Genomic DNA, 15,215 nt, shown 5'->3' on the forward strand with positions numbered 1-15,215 from the left:
TAGCCAAACTAGCAAACTTATGCTTCATGGAAAAGATGACATTTTTGGCAACACAACCTTAGTGACAAACTGATTAGTGATTAGTATGGAATAAAGAGAACTAAATCTTTGCCTTAATTAGAATTACAAACTATTTCCATTCTGTTTCTTCTTAGGGAGGTAAACTTTAAAAATTAAAACAAAAGCTTCAAACTACAACATACAACTCAATTCACTTTTGAAATCAGTACCTTCAGAGGTGGAGATGATATGGTGGAATAAATACACAGTTGCTAAACCTTCTACAAAATCTCTCTTATTCAATAACTACAGAAAATAGTGAATAGAATTCTGAGCAAGAAAGCCAAGAAAAAGACACCATAAATTATTATTTCCAGTTCAAAAAAACACTGTGATTGAGACAAGCCAAGACCACAGTATGGTGGCAAGCAATTGAAGTGAGGAAGAACCAATAAGGAACTTATAAATAAATGGACATGCAACTAAAAAATCCACAAAAATATCAAGTTAAAAAAATCTCCAATTAAAAGTCAAAGTAGAAATCCTAAAAGTCAAAGGGGAGGGTGATAAAAGTGAAAGTAAAAACTACCACCAACAACAAAACAATGAATGAATGAAACTTGGAGCTGGCTTTATGAAAAAGAAATGAAACATAAAACACTGGTTAATTTCATTTTTTAAAAGAAAGCTAAATTACAGTATCAAAAATGAAAAAGGGAATTTACAACCAATGAAGGTGAAACTAAAACAATTAAGTCTTTTCTTCAAATCATCAATAAAAGTGATAATCTCAATGACATGAATGAATATTTATAAAATATAAATTGCCCAAATTAAAAGAGAAAGTAGAATACTTAAATAATAAATCTTAAACAAATAAAAAAAAAAGTCATAAATGAGCTCCCAAAGAATAAAAAACCAGGATTGGGTAGATTTTTTTTTTTAGCAAATTCTCCCAAACATTTAAATATTGATTAATTTCTATATTATATAAACTCTTTGAAAAAGTACGAAAAAAAAAGGAACTCAACTAAATTCCTTCTATGACATAAATATGGTTTTAATGCCTAAAGCAGAGAGACCAAAAATAGAAAGAAAAAATAGACCAATTTCCCAAATGAACACTGATGCAAAACAAAATAAATTAAATACTAAGCTAAGAGATTTAAACCAGAAAGGCAAGGCTGGCTCAGTACTAGGAAAACTATAAATACAACTGACCTATCAATATAATTACTTGTACTAGAAATTGACATATCAATAACAAAATCTACAAAAATCATATGATCATATCAATAGATGCAAAAAAAAGCTTTTTGTCAAATTGCAAAAACCACAGAAAGCAAACCTTATCTTTAAATAATAGTACTGATCTAAAAATCAAGTATAAGCATTAGGGGTTAAGCTAGAAACTTTACCAATAAATCTTCTGCAAAAAATGATAGTTTGTTTCCTTTTTGCCTAGGCTTATTTTTTCAATTTTTCTTTCTTGCCTTATTTCTATAACTAACATTTCTAATATAATATTGAATAATAATAGTGACAATGGACAGGAAGTTATGGGTAGATTCTTTTGAATTAAATTGAATAAAAATTTCTATTTTATCCTATAGGTATACAGTATCAGAATAATTTTCCTTGATAATTTCCTGAAAGATAGCGTCTGGGCTATTTTTTTGATCATGGCTTTCAAATGGACCAATAATTTTTAAATTATTTCCAAATCAGTTGTTTTTCCAATGAGATATTTCACATTTTCTATTTTTTCATAATTTTATTTTTATTTTATTGTTTCTTGATTTCTTATGAACTCATTAATTTCTATTATACTCAATTCCAAATTTTAAGGAATTATTTCCCTCAGTGTACCTCCTTTCTCATTTGGCCAATTTTTTCTTTTTTTTAAGGTATTCTTCCCCTCATTAACCTTTTGTATTTCCTTTTGTATCCTTCTCATTTCTCTTTGCAATTTTTCCTCTATCTCTTTTAGTTGATTTTCAAAATCTCTTTTTTGAGTTCTTCCACTGTACCAATTCTTTCATTTTTTCTTGAAGGCTTTTAATGTAAGAACTTCGACTTCATTATCATTTTCTGAGTGAGTGTTTTGATGTTCTTTGTCATTATAGTAACTTTCTATTGTCCAAATCTTTTTTCTGTTGTTTACTCATTTTCCCAGCCTATTACTTAGCTATTAATTTTTGTTAAAGTAGGGCTCTGTTTCTATGGTGAGGGGTGTTAATGTGCCAAAGCTTCAGGGGTTTGTGCAACTGTTTTCAGAGCTTCTTCTAAAGACCTGACCACAAGTATTTTTTTGTGCTCCAGAATTGTGAAGAAGGTCCTACTCCACTGTGGCTAAACATTCTAGTGTTCTAAAGCAACAAAGTCCTTCCACAGTGCTAGTAAACAGAAATCCTGTGAGCTGAGGCCTCAGGAGGCTGCTGAAAACCACTGTCCATGCCTACTCCTGGTTTGCTGGTTTCCCAAGGTCCTCTCACTAACTCTCCTGTTGACCTTCCAAGTCATCTTTGGTGTCTCTGGGCTGGAAGGTCTGGAAACCACTAGTGCTTTGTTCCTGCTTTCTGGGTACCCAAAACTATGCTAGAGTCCCACACTGTTGCAACAGACCTCTTCTGCTGACTTATCAAGTTTTCAGTTGGAAAATTGTTCCACTCTATCTTTTTGTGGGTTATGAGTCTCTAAAATTTGTTGAGAAATATTACTTAAAGGAATTTGGAAGAGTCTGGGGGAGAGCTGGACAAGTCCCCACCTTTACTCCAATATCTTGGCTGTGCTTCAACTTTATAAAATTTTGACACAATATTTAACTATCTGAAATCTTTCACATTTCTTATGCTTATTCCCATTTTCAACTACACTAGAAATAAACATGAGAAATATGAATGATTGGAAATTATAACTAACGAATTGGAGTAGGGTGAAAAGAATTAACATTAAAAATTTTCTTCCCCTAAGTCCCTAGCCCCTCTAAATAAGAGAAGTCTCTGAATTCTTCTTCAAATACTGGCACCTTCCTCAACTGCTTCAAATTGACCATATCATTAAAGGAACACCAAAGGAGATGGTCAACTATTAATCCACTGATGTTTGGGGCATATTGGGTATTCAGAAAGGACTAGCACTTCTGATTTCAGGGCTACGGAGTGCTTAGTGCTTCGTTAGATAATGAAGATACCAAGGTCATATACTTCATCCTGGTCCACTACTAGCTGTCTTGACTTTTGTCATGTCACTGGATTTTAATGACTCTGGAAGAGAGAGTGAAGCCAACAACTTTATGTAACTCTGTCTGAAGCTACTCCCTCCACATGTAGCATGAAACATCATTTATGTGGCTCAGGAGACAAAACTAGCCTCTTCTATCCCATGCATCTCCAAAGAAGACTTTTAATTCCTATGAGGAGGGGAAGCAGGAAGTTGGGGCAGTCAGAAGATGGCCACTTTACTCTCTTCAAAGAGAGAAGGGCCAAGCTGGATTATATCTCTTTATTCTCTTTGATACTATGAGTCCAGCAGATATAGTTTTCAGGTTCTAACTAAAGTCCTTATCACTTTCTTAAAGGAACAGACCCTCAAACTTTATATTCAATATCTGAATTCCTTTGTCACCAAATACCAGATTCACAATGAATACACAAAGCCAATAGCAAAGAAACCCATTTATCCAAAATGATAGCAAAACAGAAAACAGAGAAAGCATACACACACACACACACACATACACACTTACACAACCCCCCACCCCAACATTACAGAATGAAAATGCCCTCCCATCAGTTGTGAAATAATCACCAAAATCAAGAGAAAGAATTACAGATTTAACACAATGAGGTTATTCCCTAAAGCCTGTACTCTAGCAAGATGGGGATAAAACCTGCCAATCCCTGTCATGTCAGCTTCTTCCTGCTCTTCTACCTTCAGAAGTGGAATTGACATTGTCCATCTCAAAACTAGAAGTCCTAAAAATAGAAAAAGACTGAAAAGCACAAATCTCTCTTCTCTTCCACTTCTCATTAACCCAGCCTCACATCTCAAGTAGGCATAGGCATTGATCTCCAATAAGAAGAGAAGCCAAAACCAAAAGGCTTTGGGGAAAGAGTTATATCCAGCACATGATTAAATACATGAATTCTCTCATAGAATTGGATTTATTTATATGTTTCAGACAGAAGCAAAAAAAATCAACCACAGAAATTCACAGTTTAAATATTTTATTATCCTTCAAAAGAACATTTAGAACAAAGTAAAAACACAGGTGTTTGAAACAGTATCTTTAAAAAATTACATTCTAGGTTATAAAGTTGACTGTGAGATGGAAAAGAATATTATAGTAGGTTGATGACAATCTGAACTTAAGTGATATGTAAAAAGTAGGCCAAGATAGATTTGGGTAAATATATCAGCTGTGAAATGGATAAACAAGGATAGATAAGGGACAGTCATAAAGATAGGAGAAATAAAAGGGAGCAGTGCCACAAAAAACAGAGGATAAAATAACAGTGTCAAATATGGCAAAGAGATCAAGAATGATAAATACTGAGAATAGGTGAGACAACTGGCAATTAAAATTATTGATAACTTAAAGAGAACTTCTATAAATTTACAATGCCAGAATCCCGATAGATAGAAATAATTGAGGTGTGGAGATGACAGATTTTTTCCCTAAAGGTTTGGTTTCCTAAGAAATAGGAGAAAAGATAAAGGATGATACCAAGAGAGTCTACTATTTTTTAAGGATAGTGCATAGGCAAAGGAAAGAATATTAGTAGGTAGGAGAAGACTGAAGATCAAAGAAAGGAGGAGAACCTTTTGGTAAATATGGAAAGGTGTGGACTCAATAATACATTTAGCAAGATTAGCTTGGTAAAGAGCCACCTCTTCCTTAGGGATGAGCAAGAGCATAAAGGAAGAGAACCAAAAATGATGTCAAGGGGTGTGACTTGGAGTTAAAGGGAGAATAGGGACTTCATACTGAAATGTCTTATAACACTGAGAGTCTTTCATTTTCTCAGTTAAATACCAAATCTTCAATTGTGAGAGATAGGAGGGTGTAGTTTGAGAGGCTTGGAATATAACCCATGGGGATGGAAATAGAAGTTCAATTAAGAAAGAGTAAAGAGCCTGTGTTATTAGTGAAGGTCCAGATGAAATTAGATTAAAACCAACCAAATAAGAAATTTGTAACAGACCTAGTCAACATGGCTATATGACATTCTGAAGTTTTGTCCATGTTTGTAGATGCAGAAGAAGCGTATGATGAAAGGAATACAGGGTGGTGATTTTGGAAGGTATGAATGCAGATAAGACAGAGATTCAAGACTTTTAAGAATGAAAAGTAGAAAAGAAGTAAAACTGTTAAATAAAGAGAGCCTTTGATTGACTTCAAAAGGAAAGAAAGAAAGCCAGAATAGGAATAAAAGCTTGGAAAGGTATTGAGAGAGTATAGAGATTAGAAACCACAATGAACACAAACAATAGGTCAAGGAGTAGGACACAGAAAGAGATGGATAATAGGAGGTAATGATTAGATAATGGAATTTTGGAATAATTGATCTTGGAAGTGTAACAACTGGTGACAGAAAGGATGTAATCATCACTGCTTATGCCAGGTAGAAAGCAGTAGGAATTCAGAGGTATGCAACATATTTGAGAAGAGGGAGGGTTTTTGAATGAATATCAGTATGTAATACTGAAATCCCTTCAAATAAGCAGAAACTAGGCATTGAACAACACCTAACACCCTCTAACAAGATAAGATCGAAATGAGTTCATGATTTAGACATAAATTTAGACATACTATAAGCAAATTTAAAAAAAAATCTGTGGAGAAGGTAAGAATTTGTGGCCAAAGGAGAACTAGCATACATTATGAAATACAAAATAGATAATTTTGTTTAAGTTTAAAAGTTTTCATACAAATAAAACCAATGCATATAAGATTAGAAGGGAAGCAGAAAACTGGGAAAAAATTTACATCCAAGGGTTCTGATAAAGATCTCAGTTCTAAAATATAAAGAGAACTGATTCAAATTTATATTACAAGCCATTCTCCAATTGACAGTCAAAGAATATGAACAATTTTCAGATGAAAAAATTAAAAACATTTCCAGTAATATGAAAAAATGTTCTAAACCACTACTGATCAGAGAAATGCATATTAAGACAACTCTGAGGTACCACTACATATCCTTCAGCCTGGCTAAGATGATAGGAAAAGATAATGATAAATATTGCAGGGGATGTAGGAAAACTGGGACACTAATACATTGTTGGTGGAATTGTGAACTGATCCAACCATTCTGGAGAGGAATATGGAATTATGTCCAAAGGGTTATCAAACTGTCCATATCCTTGATCCAGCAGTGTCTCTTCTGGGTCTGTATCCTATAGAGAGCATAAAAAAGGAAAAAAGACATGCGTGCAAAAATGTTTCTTGTAACCCTTTTTATAGTGGCAAGGAACTGGAAACTGAGTGGATGCCCATCAGTTGGAGAATGAATGAATAAGTTATGGTACATGAATGTTATGGAATATTATTGTTATATAAGAAATTAGCAACAGGATGACTTCATGGGCTTACACGAACTGATGCTGAGTGAAGTGAGTAGAAACAAGAGAGCATTGTATTCAGCAACAAAATCATGCAATGATCAGTATAATGGACATGGCTCATTTCTGCATGCAGAAAAGGACTGTGGGACTCAAATGTGATCACACATAGTATTTTTATTTTTTTGTTGTTGTTTGCTTGCATTTTTGTTTCCTTCATTTTTTTTCCTTTTTGATCTGCTCTTTCTTGTGCAGCATGATGATTGTAGAAATATTTATAGAAGAACTGCACATGTTTGCCATATGTTGGATTTTTTGCTTCTAGGGGAGAGGATGGGAGAAAAGAAGGGAAAAAATTGGAACCTACAGTTTTGCAGGGATGAATGTTGAAAAATATCTTTTTATATGTTTTGAAAATAATAAGCTATTATTAAAAAAAGAAATAAAAAAAAGAAATTCCTCAAACTTCAAACAGGAAAAAAAAAAAAGATATCCCCTTATACAAAAGAAGGAGTAGGTTAGGTGATAAGGCCCAACTGAAGACTGAGAGACAGATACTAAACTATTTTAGAAGGAAGAAAGAATGTTTTGGGAGGTAATAGAAAATAGCTACCAAGATCTAGCATTTTATTGCTTCCTTTCTGTCATAAAGATTCTTTAAAATTCTTTAGCAACAAATGCTAAGAGCATAACAAATACATTCACATATCCTGATTTTCTCAAAGACATTTCCTATTTTTCATTAAGAATAAGTAATTTTTCGTGTTCTTCTCTTACTCAATATATTAATGAAATATATAAATAAAATTCTAACCCTTTTTCAATTTTTAAAAATTTATAAAAAATAAAACAAATATTTAAAGTACACTACTATTTTTAGAGGAGTGTTGTGGATTGTATGGGATCTCAGAAAGCATCTAGTTAAAACACTTCATTTTATAGTTGAAACTGAAATAATTTAAAAATTCTTAATTTCTCAAGTATTTTTCTATATATAAAAAAACATTTAATACTATGAAACGGAAGAAATTAAATTTTCACAATTGTCTTTTAGATTATTAAGTGTTTAATGCACTAAACAGGAAAATGGCATTTTTATGAGCATATGAAATTCAATATATACTTACTTGAACAATCTAATGTTTTATTTACTATGTAGACATGTTTTATTATTTGGTTCTAAGTGAGTTGAAATATATCATGTAAAAAGGAAAGGTATCTGTTCAGACTCTTAACAGCTGTAGAAAGTTGGGAAGAAAACTTAAACAGAATGCTTTTATTCATCCTCAAGCCAAAATGAATTCAAATGATTATCCATGTATAAAAGTGAGTTTGGAAAAGGACTACACATAAAATAATACAAACATATATATATATATATATATTTAGCTAGGCATAGATGTTATTTTTAAAATGGAATGGGGAAGACTAAGTCATTAGATTCCTCTCCATTCCTATTATTCCCTAAAAATTTTTAAGTCGAAAATGTGGAACTAACCTATAACTTACCTATAGATATAGGTATCATTTTATCATTCTTACCTAAGTTTGCTATTTGATGACACCCAGTTATTGTTTTTGGAAACCATCCAAAATTTTCTGTCTTGAATATATGCATTCTTTTTTTTAAATAATAGCTTTTTATTTTTAAAATACATGCAAAGATAGTTTTCAACATTCACCCCTGCAAAACTTTGTATTCCAAATTTTTCTCCCTTCTTTCCTCCTATCTTTTCCCCTAGACAGCAAGTAATCCAATATATGTTAAATATGTGCAATTCTTCAATACATATTTCCACATTTATCATGTTGCACAAGAAAAATCAGATCAAAAAGGAAAAAAAAAGATAAAAAAGCAAGCAAACCACAACAAAAAAGGTGAAAATACTATGTTGTGATTCACACTCAATCCACACAGTCCTCTTTCTTAATGCAGATGGCTCTCTCCATTACAAGTCTATTGGAACTGGCTTGAATCACCTCATTGCTGAAAAGAGCCACATTCATCAAAGCTGATCATTGTATAATCTTGTTGCTGTATACTACTGTATTCTCTTAGTTCTACTCAATTCATTTAGCATCGATTCAAGTCTTTCCAGGCCTCTTTGAAATCATCCTGCTGATTGTTTCTTATAGAACAATAATATTCTATAACATTCATATACCATAACTTACTCAGCCATTCCCCACCTGATAGGCATCCATTCAGTTTGCAGTTTCTAGCCACTACAAAAAGGGCTGCTATAAACTTTTTGGCACATGTGGGTCTTTTTTCTCTTTTTTATGATATTTTTGGAATGCAGACCCAATACAGACAGTGCTGGATCAAAGGTCATGTACACTTTGATAGCCCTTTGGATAGAATATATGCCTTCTTTAAAAAATAATACCTAACTGATAACTTGTAGTATTCTAAACTGTTCAACAAATTTGTGCATTATACAGATAGTGTTAGTTATGTCTAATTATGTCATAAAACATAACCATCACTTGAAAATACAAATTCAGTTTTCTTCCTGATGCCAATTCCAATAAACTTGATTGATATTAAAGTCCAAAAAGCCAATTACCATTTTATTTGGTAAATGTCTACGTAAATACCATCCTATCATAAACTATAGAGTGCTCCCTCTCATAACTTAGCATATTCATACTCTATCCAAATTGATAGTAAAATTCATAATGTGCCAGGAACCTAAAGATATATAATAATTTCCCTAAAAGAAGCAGATAACATCACAGCTGACCATTAAATGAGAGACCTACAGAAAATAAAATTTGCAACACAATGTTCCATGCTGATAACATCAAGGGCATAAAGGGTTACGTAACTATCCCAGCTGGTTGTAGCAATGTATTAAAGATAAGAGAGACTACAAATAATTATTTGGCTCATGTTTTAGATATTTCTCATACATATGTTTGAATGATTACATCAAAGCTGTCAAATTATATATTGGGGACTAAAACAAAAATAGCTGTTAATCAAGAAAGTCTGTCATACTATCTATATTCAGGAGTCAAAAGATTTAACTTGTTCACAATTTTTTTTTTATAATGGCATTTTATCTGAAAACATCTTTAAGGTCTAAGCTATAAGCCTGACCCTTAGCAATATAGTATATTACTACATGACAGTTATGTAATACCTGGAATCAAGTGGGAATTTTAATCATTTTTTTTAGATCACTAATACACAACTTTGCTATAGATTTCTGGAAAACCACAGGATTTGGAGTCTGATAATCTGAGTTTTGATACTACTTAATAACTTAAGTTTTGCTACTTAATAACTTGTGATCATGAGAAACTCATTTAACCTTAACCTCTTTGTGGGTCAGATTCCTCATATGTAAATTAAGGTGACTGAACCATATGCCTGGTAAAGTACTTTTGAGCTGTAAATCTATGGTTCTATAATACTTGAAAACATAGGTCTCAGGACTTAAAGTTAAAAAGGAATTTAAAAATTTTCTGTTCAAATCAGGTAAAGATATTGAAGCTTAGAATAGCAAAATAACTGGAGATACATGCTAGTTAGCATCTTGAAAATGCATTTCTAGCTACTTCTAGATTGTGTATGTATCATATATTGACATATATATTCTCTTTATATATTACCTATAATATATCATATTCCTTTTTTAACCATGTAACTGGTTCACACAAATATAATATTGCACATAAAATATTTTGACAAATTGGAAATAAGTTTAGCATATTTAAAAGAATACTGAATTAAGAACAACAGGTCCTTATCTCACATGCTTGTCCTTTGTGCCAAGACTGCATCTCCAGAAGGCCTTGACATTACCTATTGTGGGCTAAAGCTATGGTGAAATTTTTTCAACTTCTATTTTGAACTAAATCAAAATCAATACTTAACTGTATCCTATTAAAGCCTAGAATATTTTATTATAAATGATTTGTGTCATACTTTCCACTAGTAAAAATGTAGAAATAAAGTAACCAAATGATTGGGGAATAGTTGAATATATACATATACCATAAGATAAGATGTACAGTAGGAAGGGCACTAACAATGCAGGTTAACAAGAAAGATTTAATGTAGAAAGTGGCACTAGTGTTTTGAAGGAAAAAAAATAATTCTAAGAGGCTAAGGTAAAAAGGAAGTCTATTCCAGGTCACTGGGTGAGGGCAATTAGTGCTAACATTTGGTGACAGAATGCTATGAGTAAAGCAAGAATACTAATTTGACTAAACTGAAGAATTCTTGTAAAAACCAATTTTAACTACTTTTCTTTGTTACAAAGTAAGGATCAAAGATAGTGGAGAAAGAGGGCAAGTTGGGAGGTAGAGTTGATATCTGGAAACTACAATCACCTAAAAACAATTAACGTCAGTAAAACAGAAAAGAAAGAATAAAACCCAGAAAAATCTTATAATATCATATGCAAATTCTGTAAAATTCTTCATTTTATACATGACTGACATAAGAAAGAGAATATCTAAATTCCTGTTTCACCTTCCCTCACTCCATCCCCAAAATATAGTTTGACTGGAGAGTCCTCCTACTCTTCACAGTATTTTGCCAAAAGTTGAAAAATTAAGCTAGAAAGACCTAGAACATAAGATTGTCATGCATTTGCTAAGTATGCTTATTTATCATCACTATGACCACTTGTAACTGCCTGAAAAATATAAAATTTATCAAGAAAACAAATGCTACAAGTCTAAATCTTTTCTCAGGGATATCAGATAAATGAACTTGTGAACATAAAAAGAGTAAATTAATATTAAATAAAGTCTTAAGAGATTTCTTAATGAGTAAAGTAAATAAGGTTTCATCATAAATCTTGTGACATCAAAAATCATTTGTACTCATTTTAGGGTTCTCCCATAAAACCTCAGGATCTTATTATTACTATGTGTTCTAATTCTCATTAAATTCCATCATATGTCTAAGACTTCAAGATCAGATTTAAAATTCATTGCACCAGATGTTCTGTTAAGGTGATTTTATTTTCCAATTCTCAAATTCTTAATAGGAATTATGGATTCTCCTGGTAGAGGCATTGTTACCTAGGTAATGGAACTTTAGAAAAAAGTAGAAGTAATCCTGGTGTTCCAGACATTAGAATCCCTTGAGAAAAAAAGTATAATACTATATATACATTTAATTACAAATTCAATTGGCATCTAGATGGTATAGTAGATGAAGAGCTAAAATTGGAGTAATTGAAGATTAGAGTTTAAATCTAACCTCAGACAATTATACCTATGTGGCCCTGGTTGCCATTTTATCTCTGCCTCAGTTTCCTAATCTTTAAGAGGGGGCTAATAATAGCATCTATTTCCAAGAGCTATTATGAGAATAAAATAAAATAATATTGGCAAAATATTTTGTTAATCTTTGAGCATTATGTAAATGCTAGCTACTGTTATTGTATTTGATAATTACTATTGAATGACATTTATTTGGGCACAAGTGTGACAATTTTCCCTCACATCTACTCACCCTTACATGGGTGGAAGGTAGACTGAATCTTCAAAGGGATGTAGTCTCTTCTTAAAGGTGCAAAGAAGTTTACTCTTTCCTTCTTTTGGAGGTTATTTATATTTGTATTAGTTTTTCATACTAGTCGGTGTTTCTTTAGTTTACTCATCTTTGACCTTAGTGGGAAGGTCAGCCTTTACTTGCTCTTACAAGCAAATGGAAGGGAGTATTAAGCCCTGCTTGCTCTCACATAAAGTCTCCTGGGTTCCTGCACTAAACTCCATCTCCAAAGCTTACTGGCAAAGATGCAGAGTGTTGGATCTTCAAGGCTTTCCTGGCATTTCAAGACAGAGTGTTAACCATTTTGGAATCCCTGTGCTTAGAATTTCCTGCTTTCAATGCACCAAGTACAAGATAAGGAAAGAAGATAAAAAAAGATTGGAAAGGTAGGTGAGTGCCAAATAGTTGATAGCTTCAAATCACATTAAAAATTTTGTAGTTTATCATATAATCAATAGAGAGCCACTGAAGATTTCTGAATAGGAAAGTAGCATCATCAGATCTGTATTTTATTTTATTTTTGCTGAGGCAACTGGGGTTAAGTGACTTGCCCAGGGTCACACAGCCAGGAAGTATTAAGTGTCTGAAGCCAAATTTGAACTCAGGTCTTCCTGACTTTAGGGCTGGTGCTCTATCCACTGAGCCATCTAGCAGCTCCCAGATCTGTATTTAGAAATATTAACTTGGCTGCTCTGTAGAGTATGGATCACAGAGATGAGAGACTTAAAGTAGGGAGATCAATTAGGAGTCTATTACAATAGTTCAGATAAGAGATAGTGAGAGTCTGATCTAAGTTGTTGGGCCCATCAATGAAGAGAAGGGAACTATGCAAGAGACATTTGGAAAACAGAATTGGGTTAACTTACTAACCAAAGTTAGTAGTACTAACCAAGGTTAGTAGAATGTAGGGGTTAAGAGAGAGGGAAGAATCAAGCATGAGTTCAAGGTTGGGAACCTGGGTGAATAGAAGCCTTGGCAGAAATGCTAAGTTTACAGAAAAGATAGATTTTCAGAAAAAAAAGACAGTAATTTCCATTTTAGACATACTGAATTGGAAAAGGTATAGACATCTCCAGCAGATAGTTGAGAATTCAGGAAAGAGATTTAAAAACAAATATTAAAAATTGGGAGTTAATTATAAAAATCACATACTCATCTGTTGTTATTCTTGTGCTTTCCAAAGCAGATTCCCCACTAATTTAGTACCCATTTCTCTAAAGGAGAACAATAAACGATGTGAAAAATCATACTAATTTTGTTGCCCATTTTCTATCTCAATAATATAAGTACTGCTCAAATCAAATAGTAAACAAACTAGTTTCATATTTTATGTGTTACTAAAGGGTTCTCCATGTTTGCTGGTTAGCACCAAAATATGTTGACACAGTTGTGCACCAAGTTTTAACATGCTGATCATGTTAAAATAGTGCACAAGGAATACTTTCCACTTTGTAAAAAGCCAGACTGTTTACATGTCTAAGTGGCCAGAGACTTTGCTGTCTGTGTGTGGTCCTACAGTTTCAATATCATAACCATGAATATAAAGTAGAGCAACATGTAGCAAGTCAGAATGTGTAGTACTAATTCCAAAACCTGGGACATTAAGAAACCAATCATTTTAAATGAACAGGTAAAGTAAAAAGAAGGCTTCTTTCAAAATCTAATTTCAAAGTAAACAAAGAAAATTCTCACAGTATCTATGAAATGTTTATATGTGTGTATATTATGTATTTAAGAATACACATATATACACATAGCATATGTACAGAATAATAAATATCATATGTGTGTTATGTATGTACCTGTATATGTATGTGAAGATTGATCATGCCATTTGTATCTTAACTTCACAGGATATGTGCATATGTATGCAGCATGCACACAAAATGTCATATATATGTAAGAGAACATAAATTATACATGATATACAAACATACAAATTATATGTAATAAAACTGAAATAAAATATATGAATTTATACAATGCATAAATATATAGAACACCGAAGCAAAAAGCTACAAATGACATGATCAAGCTTCATACTTAACATCCAAACCTTCCCCCCCAAAAGTTAAAGGGTTCTAGCCTACAGAGGTTAACTTAAACTAATTAAAAACTCATTGAAATCATTGCTGCAACTATGCTAAATACAATCTTCAGTACATTTTCAGTTTCATTTCATTGAAAATGTCAATTTGCATTAAAAGGCCATGAAATGGTTACCATTGGTAAAGAAATGGAAGAGGCATTATTTCAATTTAGCCTAGTAGCTTGATGTAAGCATTACACAAGACCACTAGGGATCTAGCTTGAGGAGTGTGGCCTTGAAGTTCATTCCCAGGCCAAATGAGTTAACGTGTTTTAGTCTCTAGAGTTCATTTCATTTTCAGAGCAGCACTGGTTTCAGTCTTCAATCACTTAGTTTTCCTTGCAACCAGAAATAGAGTTTAATCGGAAGCTCCACCCTGTCCAGACAAAATATAAGTGAAAAAAGACCTCACAGAAAGAAAGAAAAATGTTCTATATAAGACTAAATTAAGAAACAAATATTTCTGGTGTCTAGGGTTTTAAATGCTCTAGACAATCTCTGACGAGGCTGCCTGCATTTATCATTCCATTAAGTCTTAAATGTTCCAAGTTAGTTAGGATGGGTGTTTCCCATATTTTTTAAACAGGTTCTATCCTATTCTATCCTTATCCTATAATTGTTCTCTGCACAATTATATCTTAAATATGTATATATGCATAGTCATAACAATAATTTATACAGATATAAATAAGCTTGTGTTACAAAATACAATTTCCCATTCGATTGTCAAATACACAAAATATAACTCTCAAATAACTGAATAAGTGAATGAAGGTGTTATGTTTTATTTTCATTACAATTTCTCATTAAAGTTCTCCATGTTTGCAAGTCAAGATTTTTTTTTCTTTTTACCATGACAATAGGGTAAATAAATAAATTTTAAATCAGTTTGGCTTATGGATCTGTGGTGTTTCCAGCTTTCTAATAACTTCCTCTGTGATGAGAGACCTCTGACATGATACTCTACCATGGCTTCTGTCCTTCTGCCAAGGAAACTTCTCACCATTTCAAAAGATCTCAATGGTATTATTCCTATACACA

Source organism: Sarcophilus harrisii, chromosome 2 (genome assembly GCF_902635505.1).
Source record: "Sarcophilus harrisii chromosome 2, mSarHar1.11, whole genome shotgun sequence".
NCBI lineage: Eukaryota > Metazoa > Chordata > Mammalia > Dasyuromorphia > Dasyuridae > Sarcophilus > Sarcophilus harrisii.